Below are 13,896 nucleotides of genomic sequence, written 5' to 3'. Positions count from 1 at the left end.
TGTACAGTGGCACGTCTATGTGCGTACGCCTGAACCATAGGGCCTATTGTCATCTTGGATCAAAATCGAACGAGGAGTGAAGCAAGGATGCCCTCTTGCACCGGCACTTTATAACGCATATACCTCGGATTACAAAGAACACGAAAGAAAAGTACGTATATTCCCTCCAAGACTAGGCAAAGAGAGAATATCAAGAATGCTATATGCTGATGACATCGTCCTGATGGACCAAACGCCGATAGGTTTGCAAAGACAACTTACAAACCTTGACTCCTACACCTCCAAGCTAACCATTTACAAATGAACCAAGGAAAAACTAAAGTCATGATCCTGGGAAAAGGCACAAGTAAAAAAGCGAACTTTGCATGGAAGGTACGAGAGGAAACTCTGGAAATTGTGGAAGAGTTCAAGTATCTCAGAGTCATACTGAGTAAGAACATGAAAGAAACTCTGATGAGCGAAATTATTCTGAAAAAACGACACCTCCTAACAACACAGACCAGAATATTGTCTAAGATGTTTGGCCGATTCACAATAGCACCGCTTCTGACATTCTACAGGATGAAAGTCATCCCTACATTAACATATGGTGCGGAAGCAATGCCATGCATACCAACATTTTTTTGGCAGAAAGTAGAAGGCCTGTACTGGCGTAAAGTGCTAAGTCTACCACAATCCATTCCAGTGGCGGTCATCAGGAAAGAGCTAACACTCCAGTCACTAAACTCCATCGTAATACGGGACGAACTGATGCTCTACCGAAAGATGCTCTTGCCACATCCACCATTGATACTCAAGACAATTGAGCAAGAAATCAGAGCAGGTACGTGTAAGTTGCTCCAACGATGGGAGGAGAAAAACAACCAGCGCCTTGACTGGGCAGGCTGCTCTCAAGATGACCTCATCCGTAACCCAGGAAAAGTAAAGAGGCGAGTGATGGAGAGAGATTGGGTACAAACACTAGACAAAGTACTACTAGTAAAATCTATGACGAACGGGCCGGACAACCCAGCAAAAGTGAACGAAACGAGAGCCTATCTACTGAAGTGTCCATCAAAGAAGCTTCGTGAAAAGTTTATGCGCATTCCCCTGAATATCTTATGCACAAATGAGATATCAGCGTGGCGAAAACAAGCAACTACCAGCCTCTGCCGTTTCTGCCGCCAACCAGATGCAATTGAAACACTAAAACACTTGCGGCTCAACAGTAGAGGGCTAGACGGGGCCCGTCCTCACTACTTGGGCCATCTATTTAGCAAATTTGACTATCTTGATGAAGATGAGAAATGGAACAACTTGATGAGTGGAGTGAATACCAAATGGACCAATGCAGTGGCAGGCTTTTACGAAAGCCTAGGGCTACTGAAACGACCGGAACCCTGAGGCGATCAAACACTCCCTCTTCTTTAGTTCCCTCCTCAAATGGTAGAGGCTGGCACGATTGAGACCCTTCTCCTTTTCTTTTCTTCGCTTTCCTTCTAGACCCCAGACTGAAAGATGGATTTTAAGGATTTTCTAAGGAACAATCTTGTACAAATTGTTTTTTCCTTTAAACAATTAAACCAAGTAAATAAAAAGAACAAAGAATGTGAGGATCATATGCGAGAAAAAAAAGAGCGGCATGTTTGGCACGGCGAGTGCCGGGTGTGCCGGATAGAGGGATTTGGAGAATAGCTGCAGAGAGGGACAGAGGCTGCAGTCAGTCTTGAGGGAGGGGGAAACTCAGATGTGAGAGGGGGCAAACGCAGACTTACATATGGAGTTGAGGACCCCGACCCAGAGTCCAACACAATATTGATAAATGAACAGCCCTTTTTAGTTTGCACTATTAGGAGGCGCTTCAGCGCCCCCTCAAAGCTGGAACTAATGCATTGCAGTACAGGTAGGAGAGTTATGGCACTTGAGGAGGGACACCCAACTTTGGGTGGTGTTTGGTTATTTACCCACCCATTGACTGCCCATGGCCATACTAATCCCTGGGGCGATACCCACCCAGGACCTACCCCACCCCGCCCAAACCTCCTCCTGCAGGAATCTCTTTGAGCTCACTCTATCAAGCATTACCATCAACCATTATCCCACCAGGATTATTTATAAGCAGTCTGCTGATGGCCAATCGCCTAATGGTAGCTGTAAATGGCTAATGGTGTAATAAAACTGGCTAAAACAAGTGTGCCTTAAGCCACTTGATGTATATGTCTTCCATGCACCGAAGTACAACAGTTTTGGATTGAGGTATTAGATAGGATTTTGCCAGGTACTGCCATCATATGCCCAGGTATATGCCATTTAATGGCCTTGTAGTACCATTATATCAAAGCCAAGAAAATGCCCATCCCATACCTAAACACTAGCCAAACCTATTGGCGTTGCTAATGATTCTTTAATATAGAATAAGGGAATACTGCGAGAAGTTCTGTGAGGGGTGTGTGGCCCGGTCTAGGTACCAGCCGTTTAAATTGTGAGATTTACTATGAGGGGTGTGTGGCCCTGGTTAAGTACCAGCAAGTTATATCATGAGATGTTCTTTGAGGGGTGTTTGGCCCTGTTTAAGTACCAGCAAGTTATATCATGAGATGTTCTTTGAGGGGTGTATGGTCCTGTTTAAGTACCAGCAAGTTATATCATGAGATGTTCTATGATGGTCCTGTTTACCAGCCAGTTATATTATGAGCAGTTCTATGATGGGGGCGTGGCCCTGTTTAAATGCCAGCCTGTTTTACTGTAAGATGTTATGGGAGATGTGTGTGGCCCTGTTTAAGTACCATCCAGTTATATTGTGAGTTGTTCTATGAGGGGTGTGCCAGTCGGTCACAGGGTTTGTTGATGCCTGGGGTAAAATATTAGGTGAGGCCCCGTTGCTATTGTTTGCACTTTGCCAATAGGTGATGTACAAGGTGTCCCTTTGAGGTTGTGTGGATGGCATAGATGTGCTGATGCTGCCCTCTAGTGGCAGCTGGGCTAAGATAATATCTTACTGTTGCTCCATTGCCATTAATAAGGCTCATGAACCACGCGCCTGTCTTGCACGCTCTTATCAGATGAAAATCTGCACACGTTGCTGCTAATGTCAGCTGCAGTACGACATTTCCATCACAATAACCCCTGCCAGAAGCTTTCCTTATTTCATGCATCTTTTGGCTTTCTCTAATATGCTATGTTCAAAAAGTTACAGCCAGGGCTTGACTGCCTCAACCGGGACACGGGAGCTTCCACCAGTAGGCCTCGGGGCACAGGACCTCTTTCAGTAGCGCCACGGAACATAAAAAGAACGAACGAAAATGATCTGCCTGGATCATTCACATGAAACTGGCTGCCAGCGCTGTGCATTTCTTTCCTTCAGCCCCCAGCGCCTGCGCATGAGGCCGGGCACCGCCCAGGGACCGGCACGTGCCCTGCCCTGCAGCCTGCCTGCCTGGCTGTCTGTGTGCTGTCAATCACTGTCTCATCAGAGTTCACACATGCTCAGTGGCCGGGCAGGTGCCAGAGCTGCGGGCAAACTGGCTGGCTGGCTGGCTGCTCTGTTCTGTTCCGACCAGCAAGCCAGGCCACGCTGGGGAGGGTTGCTGAACTGCAAGGGAGAGTGGGTCCGTGTTTGATGATCTTCGGGAGGAGGGAAGGGAAGTTGCCAGAACCAGAAGGCTGCCTTCTGTGGCAACTCATGCGGTGTAGGTCCTTCCGGTAGAATGGGTAGACATGTCAGCCCGGCTGCATTACAAATGTATTGTTCATTTCTGAAAGGTAAGGTAATAATACTAACTTCATCGATATTATGTTTGTAAGATGTGAATGCTTTAAGCCCACTTTCGAATGACACATGACATGCGTATATTTGCACACCGGTGTACTATATAATCACACATTTACATGTGTGTGGATTGAAATTTAGGAAACACATCCAAATCATTTGTCAATTTCTAGCAAATGTTGCAATTGCATGCTGACGGCTCTGGCGTTTTCAGCGGTGCGACCGCCATTCATTGTTTTGCTTATGTTTGCTCACGTGGCTGGGCACAGCGGGCTTGCATTCGCGTCTCACAGTGAGAGCCTGCTTATTTGGATGTATTGTAGTCTTCAAATAATAGCTCCTGAATCGTAGGAGGACAGGGGTGCATGCGTGGAAGTGCTTTCAAGGTCCAACTATATATCACTCCCCTCTTCTTGCCTTTAAAAGACCCCGCCCCAAATTATGTGAAACAACCTATGTAAACAACCTACATCATCGATACATCTCTGGCCCTCAGAGTGGGATAGCACTTAGTACATGGATTGCAAATACATATTCATATATATATGTGTATATATACTAGGGTTGTACCGAATAGTAGATTTTGTTATTCGGCCGAATAAAGAATAGTTGGACAAGTATTCCGCCGGAGCTGAATATGGAGCCGAATAGTTGCCTTTTAAATAAATAAAGTTATGTACACAAGAAAAACACTTTGTAAATTAAAAACACACTGTAAGATATGTATATTTGTTCCTTATTCCATTTTGCTTCTTTGTTGTCTATGGAAGATGAACCATTACCAGAAAAGAAATGGTTTAATTATAGCAGTGTTTGTATGTGTGTGCATTCATTGGTGCCATTTGTTGGGCAAGGTCCTAGTAACTAAGACTAGCCCCTAAGGATAGTATTCATGTATGCAATCACTGTGAAAGGCAACTGGGATGTGTCTACTCGTACTTTCAAATGCTCCTTTTGGCCCTGCCCATCTTTAGAGTTCTGGCTCCAGCAAGGCACTGAAACACAGAAGGTGTGATTACATTCATTAGCACCCTGCTACCTGCAGAAGTGCTGCCTAATACAAACCTCCGGGACTCAAGCCATGCGTTCTGCCTGTGGTGCTGAGTGTGGATTAGGCATTTGAAAAATGTCTTTTCATTAATAGATACTTGTTTTTTTTCTTTTTTGGGTCGGGTATATTTTTTTGGGGCATTGTAAACAACACTCAGATACAAATATATAGGAAATGCTGAGTCCTCCATGGTTCTCGGCTGACCATATAGGGAAGGGACAGTGCTGATTTTCAGATCTTTAATTGTCACCTGCATGTTTATTTTACTTATTTTTTTCACTTGTACAGCCATTTGGTCCAATGTTTCTCAATTGTAAACTTGTATCTCCTCTTCTTTATTACACAAATATCCCTCTTTTTTATCTGTCTAATTTTGGGAGGAATATTTCAGCTGCCGCAGACGGGGGCATTTTGGTTAAAGAAATATATGTCCATGTACGTTAGTAACGTCTGTCACTTATACTCGATTTAAAGGGACTCATTTTGGCAAGATGAGAAAGTTGGAGGGCAGGAATTGCAACCTACGTTTCAGTATTAGAATCACATCTCTATGGCAGGAACACTTCCCACTGAGCCATCTTACTTTCTTGGTCTACATGTTGAAAACAGTTTGTTGCTGCAAGTGCACTACCTCCTGAGCTATTATACTCAGGGTTTGGAAGTTACTGTGATCTCTGCAACAGATATGTTATTCCACTTAATTAAATTATTTGGATTGGGTACTGGTGGGATTTCCTGACTATTCTCATGAACCCCCTTTAGTGGCCCACCATTTGTATTTTGTGTTCCCTGTGGTGATGAATATGTTAATGTAACTGTCCACCACCAAGCTTTTGCTTGCTTTGCCCAACCCCAGATTGCATATGGTGCTGCATGAAACAGAAATGATAATGCTACACACAAGTCTTCCCCACTGTGTGGTGCCTATATCACCGACATACTTGATCCCACAAGTGCCTGTAATCCCACATAAATGAGAACGTTTACAATAAAAGGGGCAGATCAGTTCTTACCTCGTGACGCTTAAGGTCTGTGGTCTGAAGAACACAGTTGTAATTGCCCTGCATTTACTTTTTATTTGGTTGGTTGTGTATACAGCGGGCCAGGGAATGCTACAAACTGCTTTTAAGCAGTGGTATTCAAAAAGGTTTACACTAATTCCCCAGCCACCCTCATTAAAATAATGTTGTTGAGCCCCCCCTAGCTTTCATAACTGATTATATTTTCTATTAAAGGCAGTCACCGTGCTCCCTTGTGAAGATCCCTGCGCCCCCTGAGCCTCTTTATGGGGGCCAGCACAACAGCCTGAAGACAAAAAGCCTTTAGTTTTAAGATGTCCTCATTGCAAGTGTGCACATGGCATCATCCACCACTGCCAGACCAGCCCACACATCCAACACCCTGGCTATTTATGATTTCTTATCTTAGCATAACTGACAGCTCGAAATGGAGAAAGCACTTGTTATTTACTTTTAGCATGTTTTTGATATATATATATATATATAACCCCCTTATAACTTTGCCCTCCCTGGACCAAACCTCACCAAACTTTGCAAATTCAGAGTGGGCCATATACTTTTTTTGCAAAGTTTGTTGAGGTTTCGTCCAGGGGGAGTGAAGTTATAAGCCGCCCAAAAAGTGCTCTTCCTATGGAAACAGCAACTTAACCATAACTACACGCCCACTACCGTGGCCATGTAATCTATCTATCTATCTATCTATCTATCTATCTATCTATCTATATTTATATATATATATATATATATATATATATGTTTGTAAGGTGGATTGTTAGGGAGTTATGGGTGTATTCTGGCTCCAGTGTTAGTTTTTGAACACACGTTCAAATTGACCTGGCAAGTCAAGACCTATCATTCTCATTTGCTGCTCTGGTGCATTTAATTCCCTTTCGTTATCTCAGCTGGAAGCCTTTATGCTCATGGCAAGGGTGAAGCGACGCTTTCAGTTACTAAGCAGTGATGTCACCATCGATCTGTTTGCTTTGAAGGTAGAATATTACAACAGATTGAATGTTTATTATTTATTATTGCTAGCTGCTTTACAGTTCTAGAGTTTTCACAGATTTCTGTTGAGTATTTAATATTTATTATCTATTATTAGCTGTTTTACAGTTCTAGAGTTCACAGATTTCTGTTACTTAATAAAAACATTTGTTGTAATCCATGCTTTGTTATTTGATGTGTTTCTTACTTTTATTCAGGCTAATATTGCACTCGTCGTTTGTCCCTCTATCATTGAAGATCTACTTTGCGAGATAATGAATTTATTTAAAACATGCATTTCTTTAATCCATATATGTCTGAAACATGCTTTCGATGCACTAATGTTGACTAATTGTATTCAACATTTTCTTGGGGCGCATGCTCCCAATCTCCTCATAGAAGGGTTGTGCTCACGCGGTGTGCTCACTACATTGGCTAAATATGTGACAACTTTGAAATGGATGCAGCTGGTGAGCCGTGTTTGTCTATATAGGCCAAACATCTGATGCTAGACTGGATGCCCCAGACTCAGAGCTTCTTATTTAGAGTCAACTTGATTGTTTTAAGTTTCTGAGGCCTATCATTTTGTGCACACATAGTCCACATTTCGATGTGACTGTGGCCATATTTTTCCTGTATCCAGGTGTAATAGTAGATATTATACCACATTTTAATGTATAGCGCTTCATGTCTGACTCCTCCTGCTTCTACATGCTGTAAAACTAGGTGTTATTACTATGAAATGTAATAGTGCTTAATGTATCACCTCAAAGGGATGAAGGCCTGAAACAGCCCTGCTGAAATATGAACTTGGAAGCTGCAGGCTGGCACATGTCAAAGTTTAACCCACTGAGCTATCCAACTGTGACACAGTATGCTGTTTAAACAACTGTGCAGGTAAAAAGAAACCTTTATTAGGGAATCTACCCGCCACCCTAGCCTGCCCCCTCCACCCTTTTAAAAACAAACTATAACACTAGAGAGTGCTGAAAGTGTGTTTATTGGTACTGGGAATGAGTTTTGCAGCGGCTGACCTGTGCAGAGTCTTTCTACAGTCTCCATCCCTTTGAAGGTGGAGCAATTACATGAAAACCAGCAGCCACAGCGAAGCACATCGGAGTGCTGCCAGTGTGTTTACTGATACTGGGAAGGAGTTTTGCAGTGGCTGACCTGTGCAGAGTCTTTCTACAGTCTCTATCCCTTTGAAGGTGGAGCAATTACATGAAAACCAGCAGCCACAGCAAAGCACAGCGGAGTGCTGCCAGTGTGTTTACTCATACTGGGAAGGAGTTTTGCAGTGGCTGACCTGTGCAGAGTCTTTCTACAGTCTCTATCCCTTTGAAGGTGGAGCAATTACATGAAAACCAGCAGCCACAGCAAAGCACAGCGGAGTGCTGCCAGTGTGTTTACTCATACTGGGAAGGAGTTTTGCAGCGGCAGACCTTGCAGAGTCTTTATACAGTCTCCTTTCATTTGAAGGTGGAGCAATTACATCAAAACCAGCAGCCACAGTGAAGCGCAGGAGTGCTACCAGTGCGCTTACTGTGTTTTCTGCTGTTTCTCTGATGCTTCTCGTGGTCATTTTTACGGCTAAACTACACCAATCTGGAAAATGTTGCCCCTTTGAACAGGTGCTGTCAACACGATACATCCTTAAAATGAACAAGAGGCTGAGGATCAGAATGAGGGGAGTGCTTGCTGGTGAGTTAAAGTGAGTCACACGTGTAGGTATGTCTACGCTGTGACTGTGTAAATGATCATGCATATTTAGCGAAGCATGTTTTTTGTCAACGACATAAAAGTCGGGATCCTGTAGGGAGTGCCTATTTCTTTCCGCCCTCCTAACCAAACTGCCCCATCCGCCGAGTCTGACACAAATGAGTATTTATTCCTTAAGGAGCGGTGCTAAACTCTTGCACACTGAAAACCTGGCGGCCCAAATTGGGATTACAGAGCAGGCGGTCGGCTCACAATAACAAAGCCTCCCCTCCCCCTCTGTTTCCTCAGTGCTTCCATGACTGACTGATACTGTGCGTTTACAGCTATTCTGCCTCAATATGAGCAAACATACGATTGTGACTTCTCTAGAGATATTTCAAGAAGCGACTACTCGGAAAAATGCTTTGCCACATCAATTAGAGTCAAACTTGGAAACAAAGCAAATCTCTTTTTCTCCAGGGTCCGAATTTGTGACAGATAAAAATCTGTCCAATCTCTGGCGTTATTTACCTGTGAGCCTTTAGACCCCAAGCAAATGCCTTCTCCTTTGGACCTCTCACTGCGGGATCTCTCATAAGAAGGAGGAGGATCCATTCATATGCACACCACCATACATGATGTATCCAACACGTCAGGCTCTGCCCTTCATGCTTTGAATGTTACCCTTTCCCGGATGGGACCTCATATTATTTAATTTCAAAGGAGTTTCGTGAACAGCGCACACTCCTAACCACAATGTCCTCCAAATTGGCGTTATTGGAGGGACATTCATGGTAGGGTTCAGTGCCAAGGAGAATGCTCTGGTAAAGTTGGGTCACTACAACTTCTAGCGGGGGCCTAGAAGCCAGCACAGGTGTTGTCCTTGAGCCTCCCACTCCAAATATGAAAGAAACCGGAAGAGCTGAGTAGCGTAAAACGGTGGACAAGGCAATAAACACAGTGGGGAAGGAAACGAAATGGGACAGCCCAAAACTAAAGAAATCTAAAAATCTGACCATTCTCCCAAAACGAGGGCAAAGAGGCTCGCTGGGCTTTATGAGGAACTTATGGAATAGCCAAAGCCTTTCCCCTACAATTGAGGAGATTTAAAGACCAGGTCAAAGCATTTCCCACACAATCGAGGAGGAGGTGTGTATTGCTAGCCCGGATAATCTAACTCCTGCAAAACACGTAAGCAAAAAACCACCATGTCCTCCAAGAAATTCAAAGAAGAAACCAAACAAGCAAGCAAAGAGCTCAGTGGAAGGGCTGAATGGCCCAATTGACAAGTTTGTAAAACCTACTGTAAAAGCTGTCAAAATGTTGGATCAAAGTATCATGGTAGTGTATTCAGACAATGGGCCTCATTACGACTCAGGCGGTAAGGGGTTTACGGCGGCGTAAACAGCGCCGACCCTTACCGCCTGATTCCGAGGTCCCTTAGCGCCATGGAGGTTTTAACACCTGCTTTTAGCAGGTGTTAAAATCCATGGCGCTAAGGGACCTTGATGTTAATTACGCCACCGTAATTTACGGTGGTGTAATTAACGCCTTCCCCACTCCCATTATGCCCTATGGGGCAAAATGGGAATGGGGAAGGGAAAATGGGAAAATGGGGATTTACCGCCCGCCAAGGTTGGAATGGGGCGGTAAATCCGCCAACCACCATGGCATAAACGTAGTTTACGCCATGGTGGTAAAGTCACGGCCCAGGCGGTAACTTACCGCCTGGGTCGTAATGAGGCCCAATGAGAGTGTGGCGAACCAGCTGATTTAAGCTTGGCATGTATGGAGGACTTTTCGCCAAACTCCGCTTTGGTAAACATCTTGACCTCGGTAGAGATGCAGCAGCGGGAGCACCCCACGGAACACCAGAATAGATTTCTGAAGAGGGCTCAGCAAAATGGTGCCAATTTTCCAAACACAGGGTCTTGGGTCGAAATTGCCACTGGAAATAAGCCCAGGTAAGGTGCGCCAGTCCATAAACGATCTCCAGTTTCCTAAACCCAAGTGCTCCGATGTGCAGCTAGTGGAATTGCGATGCCCAGGAGCTCAAACAAGCGTATCGGCCTACTTGGAGAAATGAGTGGGTACTCTAAAGAGATCAATGCAGAGCCCCTTTTTGACACTAGAAGAGAGGAGACAACAATCGTGCTTGACAAATAAGAAGGACTCAAACTGGGTTAAATCCCCCGAAAGGGGGCATCCAAAAGGCAAATGGGTTTCTATTGCCTCCCTGTAATGCCCTCCTGAGCAACTGAGTCGTTTTGGTCTGGCAAACCCCTTACAAAATGGAGTAAAAGAGTAAGGGGGAAGACTCATATCAGCATATATGATCTGGGATGGCACCCAAATCAAATCTCTACGGAAAAAGTAAAAAAGAGATGAAGTGCCTGGGGTCAATTAGCGAGAAGAGCATACATTAATTCTGTCTGAGAAGTTCCCTAATGGAGATTCGCCTCTGCTAAATCAACCTCAAATTTTGGCGCTTTTTCGGGCGATTGCAAGCCTGAGACTTATCGCCTCTTGTGATATAGTGCAGGTTCAATTTCCAGTAAGAGGCAGACTGAATTTGCCAAATCTCCATTTCTCGTCACCAATGATTAGGACATTTGTTTTGTCAGAACTAGAATCTTTTTTAACTCTGTGTTACGACGTGGTGCAGACCTTGATGGACACAAAACGTGCTCCAAATGATCTCTTATTATCTCAACCCTTCCGCCCTCTTTGTCCTTTCAAGAATTGATTGCTCTAAAATTCCAGGGAGACCATCGCCTGAGTATGATTGGTCCACGGTCTTGTCTGCACTAAATGGAGGGGAAAATCCCCAATCCTTTATCAGATGATCGGTGGTCCTCTGTTTGGCCTCGTGGAACTGAAGAGGACATACATTTTTGGAGTCCGATTTTTCTTTATTACTTGAATGTGCTTTGTTATGTTTACAGGAGTCTTGGATGACAGCATGTCCAATAATAGATGGTTATTTTTCTAGCAGTAGATGCTATTCAGGGGGCGTGGTGTTGACCAGTAGGGGGCCTCTTGTGTGCTGTGAAAAATGGCATAAGGTTAAAAATGGTTAATATAGAAACACACTGGAGGGACATCAAAATAGTAAAAGTGGTAGGTGATTATGCAACTCTGTCAAACTGATGTTGTTATGTTTGTAACATATATTTAAACCCGAAATCTGTAACGATTGAAACATTTTTGGAACCACTCTCAGCTCTCGTTGTCAATGTCCTGGAAAAAGAGGACGACAAAATAATTGTATTAGGCGACTTCAATAGTGCCTGGATTCTAAATGGTATTCTGAAGTGTCCAGACGGGGCGCTTCCCAAATTGCGAGGAAAAGAGGGAGGCTAATAAGGTTTGAACTTAAATCCCAGGACTTAGTTATAGTATAGTAAATGGAAATTTTAGTGAAGACAATCCTCCTGAATTTACCAGGGAAAATGGCCCCTTGAGATCCACTTTGGTTTATGTATTTTTGTCAGAGTCATTATTTTGTAAATGGGATAATTAAAGAGTGAAACCACTAAAATCTAGTGACCATTTTAACTATGCAAGAACCTGTGAATGACACGCAAAGCAATAATTGTAAAGTGGCAGTAGAGGTCAATTTATGGAATCGTGTGGAATTAGTGTGGACGCTAATTAACACTGAGTGGTTGTGGGGAAAGATTTTGAATAGCTGCAAATTACTTTTTAAGATTGTTAGAAATTACTTTAGGTGTAATAGTAGGAAATTTGTGATGATTTTGAGTGTCTTAATGTTTTCTTTTTATATGACTTGATACCACGATTGTGATGTTATGAGAGATTTAAATTTTAATGAGTCATGTGTTTTAAAAGTCTTAAAGGTTTTATATATGTACTGATACTATGTATTGAAATGTGTCTCTTTGCAAAGATTTGTACTAACCAAAATGCAAATAAATACTACAAAAAAATATAACACTATTATCACATTTACTAGTGGTTTTCTACTGCTACATGTCTACTACTTCTAAGCAGTGCAATAATTAATGTGTTCTATCATTAAGAAATGTAAGCCCCAGTGCCAATGCACAACCAAATGCTGCACAATGCACTTTTAAAGAGAAATTGCTGGTAAGATATGTAAGTGACTTCAATCTAGCAATCCCACTAGGTCAATGCCTAGTCTGGAATGCCCAATGGAAGCCCTTATTTATATATTTTTATGTCAAGTTCTTAAATCTGGATGATGAACCCTTTGAATCCCCCTGACCTCACTGAGCCAAGAAATAGGTTGTTTTACAAATTAAAAAATTAAAAGGTTTATTGGAAAAATTAAACTATATATATATATATATATATCACACTTTTATGAATAAATTAATATTTGATAGCACACTTATGAATATGAACAGTGATCAACAATGGGTAATCTTACAATAGCACACTTTCTTCAATCAGTGAGGAGTTGGTATAGAAAGGATAAGGTAGCAGAGGATACTTTTACGGTTCAAGGAAATGCAAGATGGGAAAGAATGCAGGCACAGAAATAAAACTCAATATGGATTCCACAAGAGATAATATGATCACTTTTTCCCTTGTGACAACTCACTCCCCCCCTATGCAATATGAAGAGATGGAAATGAGGGCACACAGGTTTTCAGGAATACAATCAAAGCAGTTCAGTTCCCGTTCCCCCCAGCAAGCTTAGAGAAACAGGTTTTAAAACACAGGCCAAATACTTTTAAATGTGATTGCAATGAAGTGAAAAATATGCTAAAATGATTTTGATTCCCTATAGGAGATTCAGGGTAGGTGACAGCTACTTTGGATTAGTTCCGGTCAACACTAGCAATGATTCATGAATGATTATTAGAGTGAAAACGAATTTCAGCAGTGGAAAGTAAGAAGCAGCTATTTTGACAAGTGGTGAAATTGAGCCAAATTGCAATTCGTGGCACTTTTTCTGAGTGCGTAAACCGCGATTATGGAAAAACTATAAGGAGTTAGAACGTTTGGGTTTGTTGGAAAGCTTAGGTTCTTAGCTTTAAAATGACAGTTAAATCTTGCTTCTAGGACATACGGTCCAAAAGATACGGACATTTTTGTGGAGGTAGATTTTCAGAAATTAAGTCAAGATTTCAGAATGACATTTGACACTTTTGAAGCTTTGAAATCACAGAATGGACGCACGATTTCTATGCAGTTCTGGACAGGTTGAAATGGTTTGAATAAGATTACTTTAAACTAAGAGATGGTTTCTGGACAGTTCTAGATACTCACTCCTAGTTTTGGAAGGGAATGGACCTCGTCACAGATCTGGTCATGTTTGGGCAGCGGTTCTCTCGCCAAGGGACGGTCTCTGGCACTGGTTCTGCTCACAGCGGGGCCTCTGAGCTGCTATCAGCACTGCACAGCGG

This window comes from Ambystoma mexicanum, chromosome 2p (genome assembly GCF_040938575.1).
Source record: "Ambystoma mexicanum isolate Mex_15411 chromosome 2p, UKY_AmexF1_1, whole genome shotgun sequence".
Taxonomy (NCBI): domain Eukaryota; kingdom Metazoa; phylum Chordata; class Amphibia; order Caudata; family Ambystomatidae; genus Ambystoma; species Ambystoma mexicanum.
Note: the sequence above shows the minus strand (reverse complement) of the source record.